The following is a 16,041-nucleotide window of genomic DNA, read 5'->3' on the forward strand; positions in this document are numbered from 1 at the left end:
AATGTGCAATTCACATTTCCATATCATAAAACTCATGTCATGTACAGTGTCAACGTTTATGATCACTATGTTTGATGTACAGTTACAAGATGACATGGCGTCAAACCCTGGGTTGTTCTGAACAGAATGAGCCTATGTTTGTCTATTGTGAAGAAAATTTGCAGCGGCACACACACTTGAATGCACTCATGACTTTCTATTTTCACCAAAATTATGATCTGTTTCCCGGAATTGCATTGAGAAAGCCTAACTGTAATATTGTATAACTTAGCTAGTCATGTTGGCAATAGAACAAGCTTTCAAAGGATGCCCACCTGACCCAGATGGCGATTTATAATGGACCGTTTTTAAATTGCGTAAACAACAACAGTAATTGCGTGATGGCGGGATTCAGGGCTGTGTACTAAACAAAACAACTACAAGCGTGCTTGCTCTAGTTCCTCAACGACACAGCTAAGAGAGCTCAAAAAAGCACCTTATAGTTGAAGACTCTTCTTTGAGTCATAAAAGTGCATTGAAATGACTTAGGAACTGTGCACTTTGGAGAGATGCGTGTCCACTTGGAGACACCAGTTAGTCCTCTCACTCAAACCCTTATGTTGCACCTACCCCACATGTTCCAAGAATATTCTTATCATATTACTGAATGCATCCACAGTATTTTCAGATTTCGTTATCAACAAATATGGTGAAAAGTACAGTAAATGTAACATGCACATAAACTCAACATTGCAATGTTTGGAATCAGTCTTGTGAACTGTTGTGTCCTCCCCTTTGGTCTAATCATTTTCCCAAAATCTTCAAACTGTTACCTTTCAATTGCTACCATGGTTATGCATATGATTTTAAAATTGTATTCTGTAAAAAAACATTTCAATTTAGCCATATCCATATAGGCCAATTCCCACCAGTGAAAAGGGTTAAAGAGGTTTGTGCCGGCTAACACAATATCAAAGCCACTTGCTACTTTGGACCTAAAATATCACAACAGTGAACCTGAAAGGATTCAATCCTATCACGTTTTAAAGGCAATGTTCTCGCATTCGCGGAGACCACATTCACGGTAAACGCTACATATGTCAGCTCAATCGGAAATTACCTTTAAATGGCGCAGGAGCCAGGGGGGCAATACAAAGATCCAGTATCCCCAAAAAATTGGAGGCCCCACAGCCTTTAATGTTGTGATGCAATAATATTGGTGTTCTTCGGCTAGCAAGACTCCCCATTTTTCCTTCAAAAATAATAACAATGGTCATTATGGCGAAACAGTTCTAATTTTGTTTCATCAGACCAGAGGACATTTCTCCAAAAAGTACGATCTTTGTCCCCATGTTCAGCTGCAAACCGTAGTCTGGCTTTTATATGGCGGTTTTGGAGCAGTGGCTTCTTCCTTGCTGAGCGGCCTTTCAGGTTATGTTGGTATAGGACTTGTTTTACTGTGGATATAGATACTTTTGTAACTGTTTCCTCCAGCATCTTCACAAATTCCTTTATTGTTCTGTGATTGATTTGTACTTTCGCACCAAAGTACATTCTTCTCTAGGAGACAGAACGTGTCTCCTTCCTGAAAGGTATGATGGCTGCGTGGTCCCATGGTGTTTATACTTGCGTACTATTGTTTGTACAGATTAACGTGGTACCTTCAGGCATTTGGAAATTGCTCCCAAGGATGAACCAGACTTGTGGAGGTCTTGTGATTTGTTTTGATTTTCCCATGATGTCAAGCAAAGAGGCACTGAGTTTGAAGGTAGGCCTTGAAATACATCCACAGGTACACCTCCAATTGACTCAAATGATGTCAATTAGCCTATCAGAAGCTTCTAAAGCCATAACATCATTTTCTGGAATTTTCCAAGCTGTTTAAATGCACAGTCAACTTAGTGTGTGTAAACTTCTGACCTAATGGAATTGTGATACAGTGAATTATAAGTGAAATAATCTGTCTGTAAACAATTTTTGGAAAAATGACTTGTGTCATGCACAAAGTAGATGTCCTAACCGACTTGCCAAAACTATAGTTTGTTAACAAGAAATTTGTGGAGTGGTTGAAAACGAGTTTTAATTACTCCAACCTAAGTGTATGTAATCCTCTGACTTCAACTGTATGTATTCATGGCTCTACCGACTCCAGGAGAATATTTTTTCAAATATAAAATTTGATCTGGAATGGCAAACCAGACATAGTTAAACAGGCATTTTTACTTTACATAACGAGCATGGGTTTGGAGGGTTAAAACTATTAAATATGAAGGCATTAAATGTCTCACTTTAAGCCTCCATTATACCAAAATGATATTTAAATCCAAACTGGTTTTCCAGCAGGCTACTAAGAGAGGCACATCCAATGTTCAATAAGGGTCTCTTTGCCGTCATGCAGATTAAAACCAACCGTTTCCGGTGGATTGGCAATGGAACCCTGTTCCATTGTATGGCTCTCTAAATGTATGGCTTTCTAAATGAAGCTATACAGATCTAGTTACAATTCCAATTTCATCTTCCAGAAGAGGCTGAATAAATAATATGACTAAACTCCAATGTACTTATAGAGGAGTCTAATTTTCTTAAACAAAAATGTATAAGGAAGGTATTATGTTTATGAATGACATTGTAAATAATATCGGTCAAATTTTGTCACACAAGCAATTAACAAATGTGTATGGAGATGTATGCTCAATATATTGCGGACCCCAGGTAGAGTAGCTAAATAAACAAAAGTATCATCGCAGCTCTGCCACAAAAATGGAAGAGGCAATTACTCAAAAGAGAAAGGAATGAATTAGTCTGTCTGGCAGTCAAAACCATGCATGGCTTAAAAAATTACTGGTATAAATCGTAAAATGTAAAAGGTCGAGAGGTTTGACAACTATACTGCATGAAATTCAGGATAGTTGGGATCAGTTTTCTATGTCCCAATTCAATGGCATCATGTTTATGAACTGATATATAAAACAACATTTGACGCATCAATACTTTCTTTTCAATTTCAACTATTATTTAAAATTTTTGCCACAAAAAGAATGCTCAATATATGGGGCATTGAATAGTCAGCCCCGTGTAGACTGCAACGAAGAAACAATCAATAGATCATCTCTTTTGGTACTGTCTTTCGGTGGCTCACTTTTGGAGTAAGGTACCGGAATGGTTGTTGAGTCATAATGTCTGTGTTCAGATGGACCTACAAAACTGGCTCATATTATTCCTGAACCGTATGATGTCACCTCAGACAGTTATCCAAAGCGTCCTCCCACTCCTTTCCCAAGGCTGTGATTGGCTAAGAATCTGAAGAGGTTAGAATTGCTTCACTTCATCATAGGGCAGGATATAACCCATCCTCTAACATAACACCATCCATCTCTCACAGGAAATACCAAGACCCATTGCAAGGTCACATGGGCCGCTTAATTGCAGTTTTAGAGCTCAACTAATAGTCAATCAAACAAGTTTCATGGCTTTTTCTATGGGTAATGCTTTGTGAGGAATGGCTTTTCCGAAGCCTTTGTTTTTTAATTGATACTTTTTTTATTGTAGTGATTAAAGTGAGAGAGACGTAGAGACATAAGCACCCAACACAACGAAGAATACATTACATTAGATGTGCTTCAATGGCTTTTGTGCGTGTACGTGTGCGTGTGTTCGTGCGTGTGCTTGCTTGTGAGACGAATGGGGTGCTGACGCATATTCTTCTGCCTTTGTCAGAAAACGGCAGTTGGTCTCATCTGGGTCGTATTCATTGTGTGCAAAACGGAAAAGAGCTGACTGAAACAGGAGGGATACCTGAAGATGACCAATAACAAACGATCGTTTCTGTTTTCCATTTCAAAATGTTACGGTGTGCCCTAATGAATATGACCAAATATCTTTAATCAGATCCAGAGCCATCGATATACTGTATGTGCTCTGGAAGGAATGAGAAGGTTTAGCAGCTTCATACTGTACTGTAACCTCTTAAATCAATATCAGGCAGATGCAGCTACTGGTTTGATGAGACAGAGTACATAAGAGCTAATGTTGCGTTTGTGCACAAAACCAACATTTTGAAAAATTCAACTAACAAACCACTCCCTTGGTTAGATGACAAATCGTTCAAACACCTACTCGGTTTTGCTGTATTGTTGATAGCTACTTTATTGAGGCAAAATGTACATACTTTATGACTGAGATATGTGGTTGTCCCCCCTAACTATCTTAAGATGAATGCGCTAACTGTAAGTCGCTCTGGATAAGAGCGTCAGATAAATGATAAAAATGTCAATGTAAATGCTTGTGTGTGCTTGTGTGTGTTTGTGTGTGTTGTGTCTTTGAGAAATGTATTTGATCTGTGCCCGAGAGTTTATCTACAAGTGAAGGAGTCAGCTCTACTCTATTCAGTATTAAAGTCACTGGGAGGAAGTTGAAAAAGTGACTTCTCAGCAGCGAATCTTTGCCTTAATCAATATTCCCTGAGCAATCACCTGAAAAATAAGAGATTGCTGCCCAGCGGTGGCGGTGCACTCCTGCAGAGAGGAGGAGTGAGAGGGACAGAGAAAGAGAGGGAGGGAGAGAAAATGAGAGAGAGAAAAATAAGAGTAAAGAGTAAAAAAACAGAACAAGGAGAATGAGAAAGAAGAGAGAGCAAGAGCATGGATTTTAACTACACACATGGGAGAGAAGCAGCAAAGAGAGTTAAATACAGAGAGAGAGAGCGAGAGAGAGAGAGAGGGTAGATGAAAATGCATAGATGGGAGAGGCACTAAAGAGACACAGAGAGAAAGAGAGACTTCCCACAATGCCTTTATCCCACGGTTACATCAAAGCCACAACTTCTTTACATAACATACGCTATGATCAAGGCATCAGTGTATCCATGGCGAATGGTGTGTTGTCCTCGGTGACCTAACCAACCCCTGCTGGGCGGCTGCTGGGGCTCCCTGAGCTGTTGGCATATTTCTATTACAGTAGTAGGATGTAAATGTGCTATGGCTTGCTGTAGAAAGTGTGACTGTGTTTGTAGAATGATCTCTATCCTCCATGCTCCTTCACACTGGTTCAGAGTACCTCTTAAAGCTTCATTGGCTGTAACTCAGTGTTGCTATATCGTATGATGCGTTATTCTGGTGTGTGTGTGTGTGTGTGTGTGTGTGTGTGTGTGTGTGTGTGTGTGTGTGTGTGTGTGTGTGTGTGTGTGTGTGTGTGTGTGTGTGTGTGCGTGTGCGAGAGGTAGGGAGCATGAGTGTATGCATGTGTGCCTGTGCTTGTTTGCATCTGTGTGTGTCTGAGTGTCTGTTTTTCCTTTACTACCCATCTGTGCGTGGTCCTTCTAAAACCAACCTGGTAGCCCCTGTATACTCTTTAAACTCAGCAGAGATATAATGGCCTCAAAAGCAACTGATTATGTCAGGCAGATGACTGAACAGTGTAATTTGTTGTCTATATACTAGATACAGTTGAAGTCGGAAGTCTATATACACCTTAGCCAAATACATAGCAAAAATTCCCTGTCTTAGGTCAGTTAGGATCGCCACTTTATTTGAAGAATGGGAAATGTCAGAATAATAGTAGAGAGAATGATTTATTTCAGCTTTTATTTCTTTCATCACATTCCCAATGGGTCAGAAGTTTACATATACTCAATTAGTATTTGGTAGCATTGCCTTTAAATTGTTTAACTTGGGTCAAACGTTTCAGGTAGCCTTCCACAAGCTTCCTATAATAAGTTGGGTGAATTTTGGCCCATTCCTCCTGACAGAGCTGGTGTAACTGAGTCAGGTTTGTAGGCCTCCTTGCTCGCACATGCTTTTTCAGTTCTGCCCACACATTTTCTATATGATTGAGGTCAGGGCTTTGTGATGGCCACTCCAATACCTTTACTTTGTTGTCCTTAAGCCATTTTGCCAAAACTTTGGAAGTATGCTTGGGGTAATTGTCCATTTGGAAGACCATTTGCGACCAAGCTTTAACTTCCTGACTGATGTCTTGAGATGTTGGTCCAATATAGCCACATTTTTCCTGCCTCATGATGCCATCTGTTTTGTGAAGTGCACCAGTCCCTCCTGCATCAAAGCACCCCCACAACATGATGCTGCCACCCCCGTGCTTCACAATTGGGATGGTGGTCTTCGGCTTGCAAGCCTCCCCCTTTTTCCTCCAAACATAACGATGGTCATTATGGCTAAACAGTTGTATTTTTGTTTCATCAGACCAGAGGACATTTCTCCAAAAAGTACGATGTTTGTTCCCAGGTGCAGTTGCAAACCGTAATCTGGCTGTTTTGGAGCAGTGGCTTCTTCCTTGCTGAGTGGCCTTTCAGGTTATGTCGATATAGGACTCGTTTTACAGTGGTTATAGATACTTTGTACCTGTTTCCTCCAGCATCTTCACAAGGTCCGTTGCTGTTGTTCTGGGATTGATTTGCACTTTTTGCACCAAAGTACATTCATCTCTAGGAGACAGAATGCGTCTCCTTCCTGAGCAGTATGACGGCTGCATGGTCCCATGGTGTTTATACTTGCGTACTATTGTTTGTACAGATGAAGGTGGTACCTTCAGGCGTTTGGAAATTGCTTCCAAGGTTGAACCAGACTTTCTTGGCTGATTTCTTTTGATTTTCCCATGATGTCAAGCAAAGAGGTTGAAGAGTTTGAAGGTAGGCCTTGAAATGCATCCACAGGTACACCTCCAATTGACTCAAATTATGTCAATTAGCCTACCAGAAGCGTCTAATGCCATGACATAATTTTCTGGAATTTTCCAAGCTGTTTAGAGGCATAGCCAACTTAGTGTATGTAAACTTCTGACCTACTGGAATTGTGATACAGTGAATTATAAGTGAAATAATCTGTCTGTAAACAATTGTTGGAAAAATGACTTGTGTCATGCACAAAGTAGATGTCCTAACCGACTTGCCAAAACTATAGTTTGTTAACAAGAAATTTGTGGAGTGGTTGAAAAACAAGTTTTAATGACTGTATGTAAACTTCCGACTTCAACTGTACTTTCTATCTAGTTTTAGATGTTCAAGAGAGCCCTGGAGTGTTCGCTTCTTAACCCAAAATAATCATTTTATTTAGATTTTTCTACAAAAACCTCCCACTGGCCGGATTGAATGGGCTTTCGGGTTTGCCCACCGCTGATATAGGGTGCATGCTTGGTCCCCTTTTACTCCCCCTGGTACTCCCTGTTCACTCATGACTGCATGTCCAGGTACGACTCCAACACCATCATTAAGTTTGATAATGACACAACAGTGGTAGGCCTGACCACCGACAACGATGAGACAGCCTATAGGGAGGAGGTCAGAGACCTGGCAGTGTGGTGCAAGGACAACAACCTCTCCCTCAACGTGATCAAGACAAAGGTGATGATTGTGGACAACAGGAAAAAGGAACACCGAGCTCGCCCCCATTCTCATCGGCAGGGCTGTAGTGGAGCAGGTTGAGAGCTTCAAGTTCGTTGGCGTCCACATCACCAACAAACTAACATGGTCCAAGCACACCAAGACAGTTGTGAAGAGGGAATGACAAAACCTATTCCTCCTCAGGAGCCTGAAAAGATTTGGCATGGGTCCTTACAGGTTTTGCAGCTACATTATCCATGCAGCCACCCTAGTCATACTGCTCTCTCTGCTATCAGTCTAGGTCTAAGAGGATTCTAAACAGCTTCTACCACCAAGCCTGAACAGCTAATCAAATGACTACCCAGACAATTTGCATTGCCCCCCTCCCCCCTTCTATGCTGCTGCTACTCTCTGTTATTATCTATGCATAGTCACTTTAATAACTCTACCTACATGTACATAATACCTTTATTACCTCAACACCGGTGCCCCTGCACACTGACTCTGTACCAGTACCCTGTATATAGCTATTGTTATTTACTGCTGCTCTTTAATTATTTGTTATTCTTATCTCTTACTTTTTTGGGGGGGGGGGGATTTTCTTAAAACTGCATTGTTGGGTAAGGGCTTGTAAGTATTTCACTGTAAGGTCTACTAACCCTGTTGTATTCGGCGCATGTGACAAATATAATTTGATTTGATTTGAATATGACGCTATTTGGGATGTAACCTGAGTGCTCTGACTCATGATGTGTTTGGATGCTGTGTGGTCCGGCTAAGGAGGTATTAACCGTCAGCCTTTTTGGGATTTTTTTTTCCCCTTTACGATCGCTTGTTTATTTGTGGCTTAAGTGATAATTACTGCCTACAAATGAAAGACAAATTACATGTTTTCCTCTCTCTCTTTTCAAAGAGTTTTCCACAGAGGAGTAATCTCGGAGGTAGAATGTAGTTATGCTCCTCATTTTAACTCTGTATTTTGTATTATCAGAGATAGATTTTGGCTTTATTTGGTGCACTGTGTAGTTAATAATGAGCTATAATACATTTGGTACCTAGAAATACTCATTTCGTTTACCAAGACGGCTGTTGCAGGATTTTAATTGTAGCTTCCATAATGGTGAAGATGTGTCTCCCTTTTTGAAGCACATCGCCTGGGTCAAATGAGATTTCACGTCCCAGAGGAGTTCATCAAATTTAATTATGATACATATAATTACCAAAAGCAATCTTGTGTGGGTTTGGAATAATCATTTCAGAGGGCGATGTTGGCACCTGCAGGGGTAAGGCATAATTTAGAGAGAGCGGAGGAGGGAGTGAGAGAGACGGAGAGAGAGAGAGGGAGGGCAAAAGAGAGACAGAGAGAGAGATGGAGAGAGAGAGAGAGAGAGAGAGAGAGAGAGAGAGAGAGAGAGAGCGAGAGAGAGAGAGCGAGAGAACAAGAGAGAGGAGCAGAGGAGCAGAGTACTCCCCTGGGAAAACTGGTAGTTGCTCCATGATGATCTGTCATTTGTCACTCAGAAAGTCATATTTTGAAGCTAAAAGATGGATTCTCAAGGTCATTCTATTGTTCACACATTCTATTCTTCATTGTTTTGCACGTGCCTGCTGAATGTAGGCTGTAAAAAAGTCTCGATGGAGATACATACTTGTAGGTTCTGACCATACAATCACAACAAAAGCGTATCTCCAGATGGTTATAAATGTAGGAAAAAAAGCAATATTCTGTATTTCTAAACGTTCGTGAAATGTCCTTGATGGGATTTGCAGATGTGCAGCAGTGGTGTAGTTGTGAAGTGAGTAAGGAGAGCGATGAGAAGAGAGCTGGGTTATGACTGGGAGAAAGATCAAGGCCTGTAATTGGTTCATCTCCCATGGGGGGCACGGAGGGGGGACGTCACCCCCTCACCCCCCTTCTCACCCCCCCACCCTCCTCCTCAATCCCCCCTGCTGGTAGTAATCCCTCATAGAGCTCCTTTCAGCTCCGCCCGCCTTCGATCCCCCTCCGAAAATCGATGAAATATTTTCCCACAGAAATGAAGAGAAAAAATGGGAGTGATCTGATCTGTAGTCAAGGTCTTCTTAATTAGAGAGAAAGTCCTCCTTTGTTTTTGAAAAGCCAGAGAAAGAGGAGGAGGAGGAGAAGGTGGAACAATGGAAGGCTCAAGGTCACCTCCTTCCTACTACCGGACTTCAAACGGAACCTTAGAACCCGTGGAACGTCAGAACATTCTTTGGTAAAACTCTGCAACTAACTGTGTGACATCATTCCGTGTTCTGCAGAAGCCTCTGACACACCCCTCCATGCCATAACATAAAAGCCTTAATTTTGTCGTCCTGCTGTCTCAAACTCAAGTGTCGTGAAGAGAGACATGCCACTGTGGTTTATCGTCCTTTTGCAACCTTCAAAGCGTCTCCGAACTCCCAAATATTCCTGTCACCTCTCCCCATCTCAGCTCAACGTCTCGGTATGCCTTTATCTTCCCAAAGTGAAGACAGCAACACAAACCTTTCCCAACACCCTCGGCTATCTCTAATCTCCAGAATGCCCTTAACTTCTCTGACCACTCAGAGGAAGCAAGCCACGTCTCCTAGCTGAACATGAAAGACAATAACAACCTTTCTCTCACTAATGAGGTCATAGAGATATGTAAATTCCTTCTGTCTGGCTCCTACCACCAGCTCAGATGTCAGAAGGGCATATCGGCAGATAGTTATCTGATAGGGGTAGCGTTATAACGGCCGGAGGCATCTAATTAGACCGTTTCCCATCCTTCATTAGTTCATCCTTCATTGTTCATCACATCAACTACTCAACAAAAGGTATACAATATCTAAATATTGTCTTATGGGATACAGTTGCATGCTAGAACGGTACACAATGTCAATCTATTATTGTATATCTGTCTGTGTATCTCCATTCTGTATGACCCAGAAATCATTTTCTCAACAGATTATTTCAACAGATTCAATTCAAGTCATCATCATCATCCTCAAAGCTGTAGAGAGAAATCCCTTAAGGCTATCCGAAGATCATCGTTCATATGAAGCCTTGGAGATACCTTACAGTATGTTTACGGTACTTCTTCAATGCAGCGGTGCACAGTACATACAGTAAGCCAACATATGGAGAGGAAGCAGACATCCACTTATGACAGGGATGCTCAGCTCCTCCTAGACATGAGAGGTACAGTATATGCATATTATTGCAAGCCTTCAGCTACATAATGCTGTTCATAGTCAATGAGGAGAATGGATACATGCACATGTTCTATCAGTTCTTAAACAGAGTGTTGCAGAGGGGTCCTTGGGAGGGTACAGAACGCATTGTCTCTCCATTGGTTGACTTAATGGGGATGGTGAGGAGAGAAAAAAACAATGCAGGCAGGGAGATGATGTCAGGCAATGACAGCTCAGATCCCATCCCTTTGTGCTGTTATGTGTGTGTGTGAGGGGAGATTGTGTGTGTGGGGGGTGTAGGGTAGCTGTGTGTGCGTGTGTGTGTGTGTGTGTGTGTGTGTGTGTGTGTGTGTGTGTGTGTGTGTGTGTGTGTGTGTGTGTGTATCTTATGTAGTTGAGAGGAGCAGAAGGAAGAGAAAGGGGTTCAAGTATAAAATATGGGGGTGGGTTGGAAAATGTCCCTATCACTTGAGTTGATGAATGCCACTAGAAGCTGCCAAATGCTGTGATTACCGGGAGAAGGCCGCATGGGAAATCATTCTCATCTTGGGGACGTGAAGCTGACGCTGGCTCCCTGGAAACACTTGGTGACTTGAGGGGTCAAGACAGAGCTGTCTGCGGATACTGGGACCAGCTTCTTGAGGGGGTGTATGGGGGGTTGAAGGTTGCCTCACAGTGTGTGTGTGTATCTTATGTGTGGATGCTTCACTGATGGGTGCAGAGTGTGGGTGAGCTGTAACTCAAGAGGTTGGATGGAGGACAGACCAAGTGCCTTTCTGGGGACAGCCAATCAGCTTCTAAAGACTGTGGAGAGAAATAAGAAAAGCACACACACACTCTTACCACCTAGAGACCAACAGAGATACACGACACAGACCAACAGAGATGCACTACAGACCAACAGAGATGCACTACAGACCAACAGAGATGCACTACAGACCAACAGAGATGCACTACAGACCAACAGAGATGCACTACAGACCAACAGAGATGCACTACAGACCAACAGAGATGCACTACAGACCAACAGAGATACATGACACAGACCAACAGAGATGCACTACAGACCAGCAGAGATACACGAAAGTATGTGGACGTCTGCTCGTCGTACATCTCATTCCAAAATCATGGGTATTAATATGGAGTTGGTCCCCCCTTTGCTGCTATAACAGCCTCCACTCTTCTGGGAAGGCTTTCCACTAGATGTTGGAACATTGCTGCAGGGACTTGGTAACTATAATTGTTTTGGACAGGCAGCAGTCTGCATGTCTTCTCTCCTAACAGTTTTCCTATAACACCTCCATATAGCCCTCACGCCTCCTATGTCACTTACGGAAACTGCGCCAATGATTATCAATCTTTTCCTGGGGAGAGGGTGTATTGTTGTTCTAACTAAGCACTAGCACATCTGATTCAACAAATAAACTAATTATCAAGCCCTTGATTAATTGAATTAGATTGATTAGTTGGAATCAGATGTGATACTGCTGGGCTGTAGCAAATATATGTATCCCTGAGGCTCAGGAATAAATGGACAAAAACTGTCTTATACCAGCTAAGTAAAGACATTGTGACAGAGAGAAAAAGCGAGAGAAAAAGTAATCCACAGGCATAAAGCTGGTGTTGTCATCTGGTCCGGTAATTTACCCAGCTGTCTCTCTGCAGAGGTTTTGTGCGGTAAGAATAGTGGCCCTACCCAGCATGCCGTTCTGCTCGGCTTCACGAATTAACCAGTCAGCTCATGAGAATTTAATGTGGCTTCAAATGAGTTCCATTTCTCTGGCTGTCCATTATTATGGATTTTCCCAAACCCCGGTGTGCAGCTCTCCTTCCGTCGTTAGGAGTAAAGCTTTTTTCAAAATGAGATGGCGAAGCGGAAGCACATTGTCTTGTGATGACTCAAACCTAGAAAGCCCTTAAGGTGTTATACTATTCAGAGCTGGAGGTTTTCTTCACACGTACACGTGCATGCACACACACACACCTACCCTACACTCCTCACCCCACCACCCACCCTAAAAACCATCTCTATCTCTATGAGGGGCTTCATCTTGATGATGAAAGGAGTAGAGGAATGCCATGATAACAGCTCCCCAACCACGCCCTGCCTCAGCCCTGTTCTCTTCAGTTACATTGCCTTGCACCGTGACTTTCCGCTCTTCTCCAGCTCCTCTGAAGACTGCAGACCCCTGGGACTCTACAGCAGCCTCAGGCCCCAGGGCGGCATGATCTCTGAGTCTCTGGCAGGAGAGATATTATTACAGAGGCTTATCCTCCACCATTTTGCTCTGCCATTTGAATCCGTAGAATTTTATCTAGTTCTCCTGATAATTTCGTAATATCACAAATGAAAAGTTGATTAATGAAATGCAACAGTAAGTCAAAAATTGCACAGAAAAAAATGTCCGATATCTACAATAGATATATTAAGTGCACAATAACCACTGACAAAAAGGCATGAACTGTCATCTGTGTGCCTTTAGTTCGTTTATCCCTTCAGATGTATGCCTTTTAAAAACCATTATGATCAGCATGTGCCCAGACAGAGTGAGTTATCCAGTGTATTATATCGGTGATCGTGCATCTGTGCTTGTGTGCATATGGTAACCCCTGGCCCCTGACACCAGGTTGTTAGTAACACCTGTCAGTCAGAGAGGAGAGCGCCCAGCAACCCCAATCCCCCTCCCAGCCCCCCATGGAGAGACTTTAACAGCTGATAAGGGGATGATGTGCCCCTAGCCTCTAACACCCCCTGCTCCCATAATCATAACTCTTGGGTTGACCCCTGACCACTAACTGTTACGCTAGGGAGAGTGGGGGTATTCATGACCATGATAAAAAAACGGTAACACGGATGGATATGGAGGTTCCGCTAGGACATTGACAGTAAATTATTCACAAGCCAAACACCCAACATGTGTGAAAACATTGGGTATAGTGTACCATATATTAATAAAGAGAAAATTAAATTAAACATTTCTCCTAAAAGAAAAGATTAAACTATGAAAAGGATGTGTTAATAATGTATGTGTACTTGGTCAAGATTATGTTAACATACTGTGCTGATAACTGCCTACTAAGCAGTAGGCATTTAAGGCTGCAGGTATGGGTGTGGGTGGAGGCATGTCTAACCCACAGATACCATCTTGAATTATGCTGCATTCATAACATCTCGTAAATTCATAAATGCCAGCATACGATTGGGAAAAAGCCACTTGAACCCCCCCTCCAACTGGTAATTACTAGTGGAAAACTTGTCTATCATCTCTGAGCTCCGGCTTCTCCCACTACCTGAATTCTGAAGTCACATCTTAAGGAAATTACCTTGATATTAAAAGCAACAACAACAAAAAAATATTGAAGACTTTAATTTGTTTATAAGCATGATAGCTGTACTTTCGGTTTATTGTTGATGCAGCTTATTTGACATTTGCCAATCGGCGTTCTCAGAGAGTTCAAAGCGTGTGAACACACACAAATGTTTACAAGTAGTATTTTCTGAGTTTCCCACTTATGAACGCAGTGTCTGGCCCATTGTTCAAGGAGAGACTAGCACTGTTTGCAACAAATTGAATAGAGCCGTCTGTTTCCATTGTACTTTTTGGATTTCTGTTGGATTATTTATTTATACCTGGGATTGCATTGGGAGGGATTACCTTTTTGGTGGGTTTTTCCTTTGTAGTATATATTTCCTTGGACTTCCAGCCAAAGACTCAAAGACTCATCTAGATCACAAACTGTGGGGTTGGCAGGGGGGGGGTCACTGTAGTATATATATCAGTCCGTTCCCCAATGCTGGAAGGGGGACCTGAGTGAAAAGGTTTGGGAACCCCTGATCTAGAGCAGTGTTTCCCAACTCCAGTCCTCCAGTACTCTCAACAGCATACATTTTTGTTGTAGCCCCGGACAAACACACCTGAATCAACTTATCATCAAGCTCTCAATGAGTTCAATCAGATGAGTTTGTCTGGGGCTACAACAAAAATGTGTGCAGTCGGGCTACTGGAGGACTGGAGTTGGGAAACACCGCTATAGAGTTCTGGCAGGACTACAGTTTTCATTTACATTGTTTATTTGGACTGTTGACTCTGACAGGACCATTAATTTGGCAATGATTTAATCATTATTTTGTTACTTATGTTGAACCCCTATGAATTTCCTATCAATACTATTATTGCATTGACCAAGTTCCCCAATTTTTTATTTCTGGCAAGTTTTGGGTTTATACAAGTTTGTTACAACTGTATTTAATATAGTGGTTATGGACACATTGCTTAGTATACTATACTGCCCTACGAAGGCAAAACGTAGTAACTATGAAGGAGTAGAGGAATGGCAATGACATTTTTTTTGCTAGCCAGCCAAATATGTTGTAGCTAGATAAGTGACGTACATCATCTTATTATGAACAAATGTTCATGTATATAAACCATGACAACTGATTTCACATATGACTTAAATGCAGATACTGTACTCTGCCTTTGTATGACAAACAAATTGTTTTTACATTTAACCTTTATTTAACTAGGCAAGTCAGTTAAGAACAAATGTCTTATTTTCAATGACGGCCTAGGAACAGTGCCTTGTTCAGGAGCAGAAAAACAGATGTTTACCTTGTCAGCTCAGGGATTCGATCCAGCAACCTTTTGGTTACTGGCCCAACGCTCTAACCACTAAGCTACCTGCACTTTGTAGTATCTACAATCTAAATGTGTTTATCCAACTTTCTTGTTGTTTTTCTGTTTGATAGGAACAGTTTGCGAGTTCGTACTACATTGCAGCTGTATTCAACGTTTTGATGTAGTTGTGTTTTTATGTTTTAAATGTTGTATTGTAGTAACTCTCAAGCACTTTTTTTGCAACGTATTTGGGTGGTGTCACGTCCTGACCAGTAAAGGGGTTATTTGTTATTGTAGTTTGGTCAGGACGTGGCAGGGGGTGTTTGTTTTATGTGGTTCGGGGTTTGTTGGGCTATGGTATTATGTAAGAGGGGTGTTTGTTTAGAGTTTTCTGGGGTTTTTGGTCTATGTTCTAGGTTAGTGTTTTTCTATGTTCAGTCTAGTTTTCTACTTCTATGTTTAGGGTTTGTTGATTGACCTTCAATTGGAGGCAGCTGTTCCTCGTTCCCTCTGATTGAAGGTCCTATGTATAGGGGTGTTTTTGTAATGGGATTTGTGGGTAGTTGTTTCCTGTTTTGTGTCTGTGCACCTGATAGGTCTGTTTAGTGTCGTTTGTTGTTTTGTATACGTGATTTGTTTGTTTTTTCCTTCTTTTGATTTAATAAAGAAGATGAGTATACACGTTCCCGCTGCACCTTGGTCCAATCCTTACGACGCCCGTTACAGGTGGACAGCAAATAAACATTAAAGCCATTTTTCTCAATTTCACTGTTTGGGTAGTTACTGCTCTTTGTCTTTGTATGGCAGAGTGGGTAACTGCAGTCAAAACACGGTGGAAGAAAGCCAACGATCAGTCACTTCACTTATTGCCTTGGTTTTTACTTGGATGTTTACTGCAGATTTCACACTCCGTTATTTCTGAAACAGAAC

Source organism: Salmo salar, chromosome ssa14 (genome assembly GCF_905237065.1).
Source record: "Salmo salar chromosome ssa14, Ssal_v3.1, whole genome shotgun sequence".
Taxonomy (NCBI): Eukaryota; Metazoa; Chordata; class Actinopteri; order Salmoniformes; family Salmonidae; genus Salmo; species Salmo salar.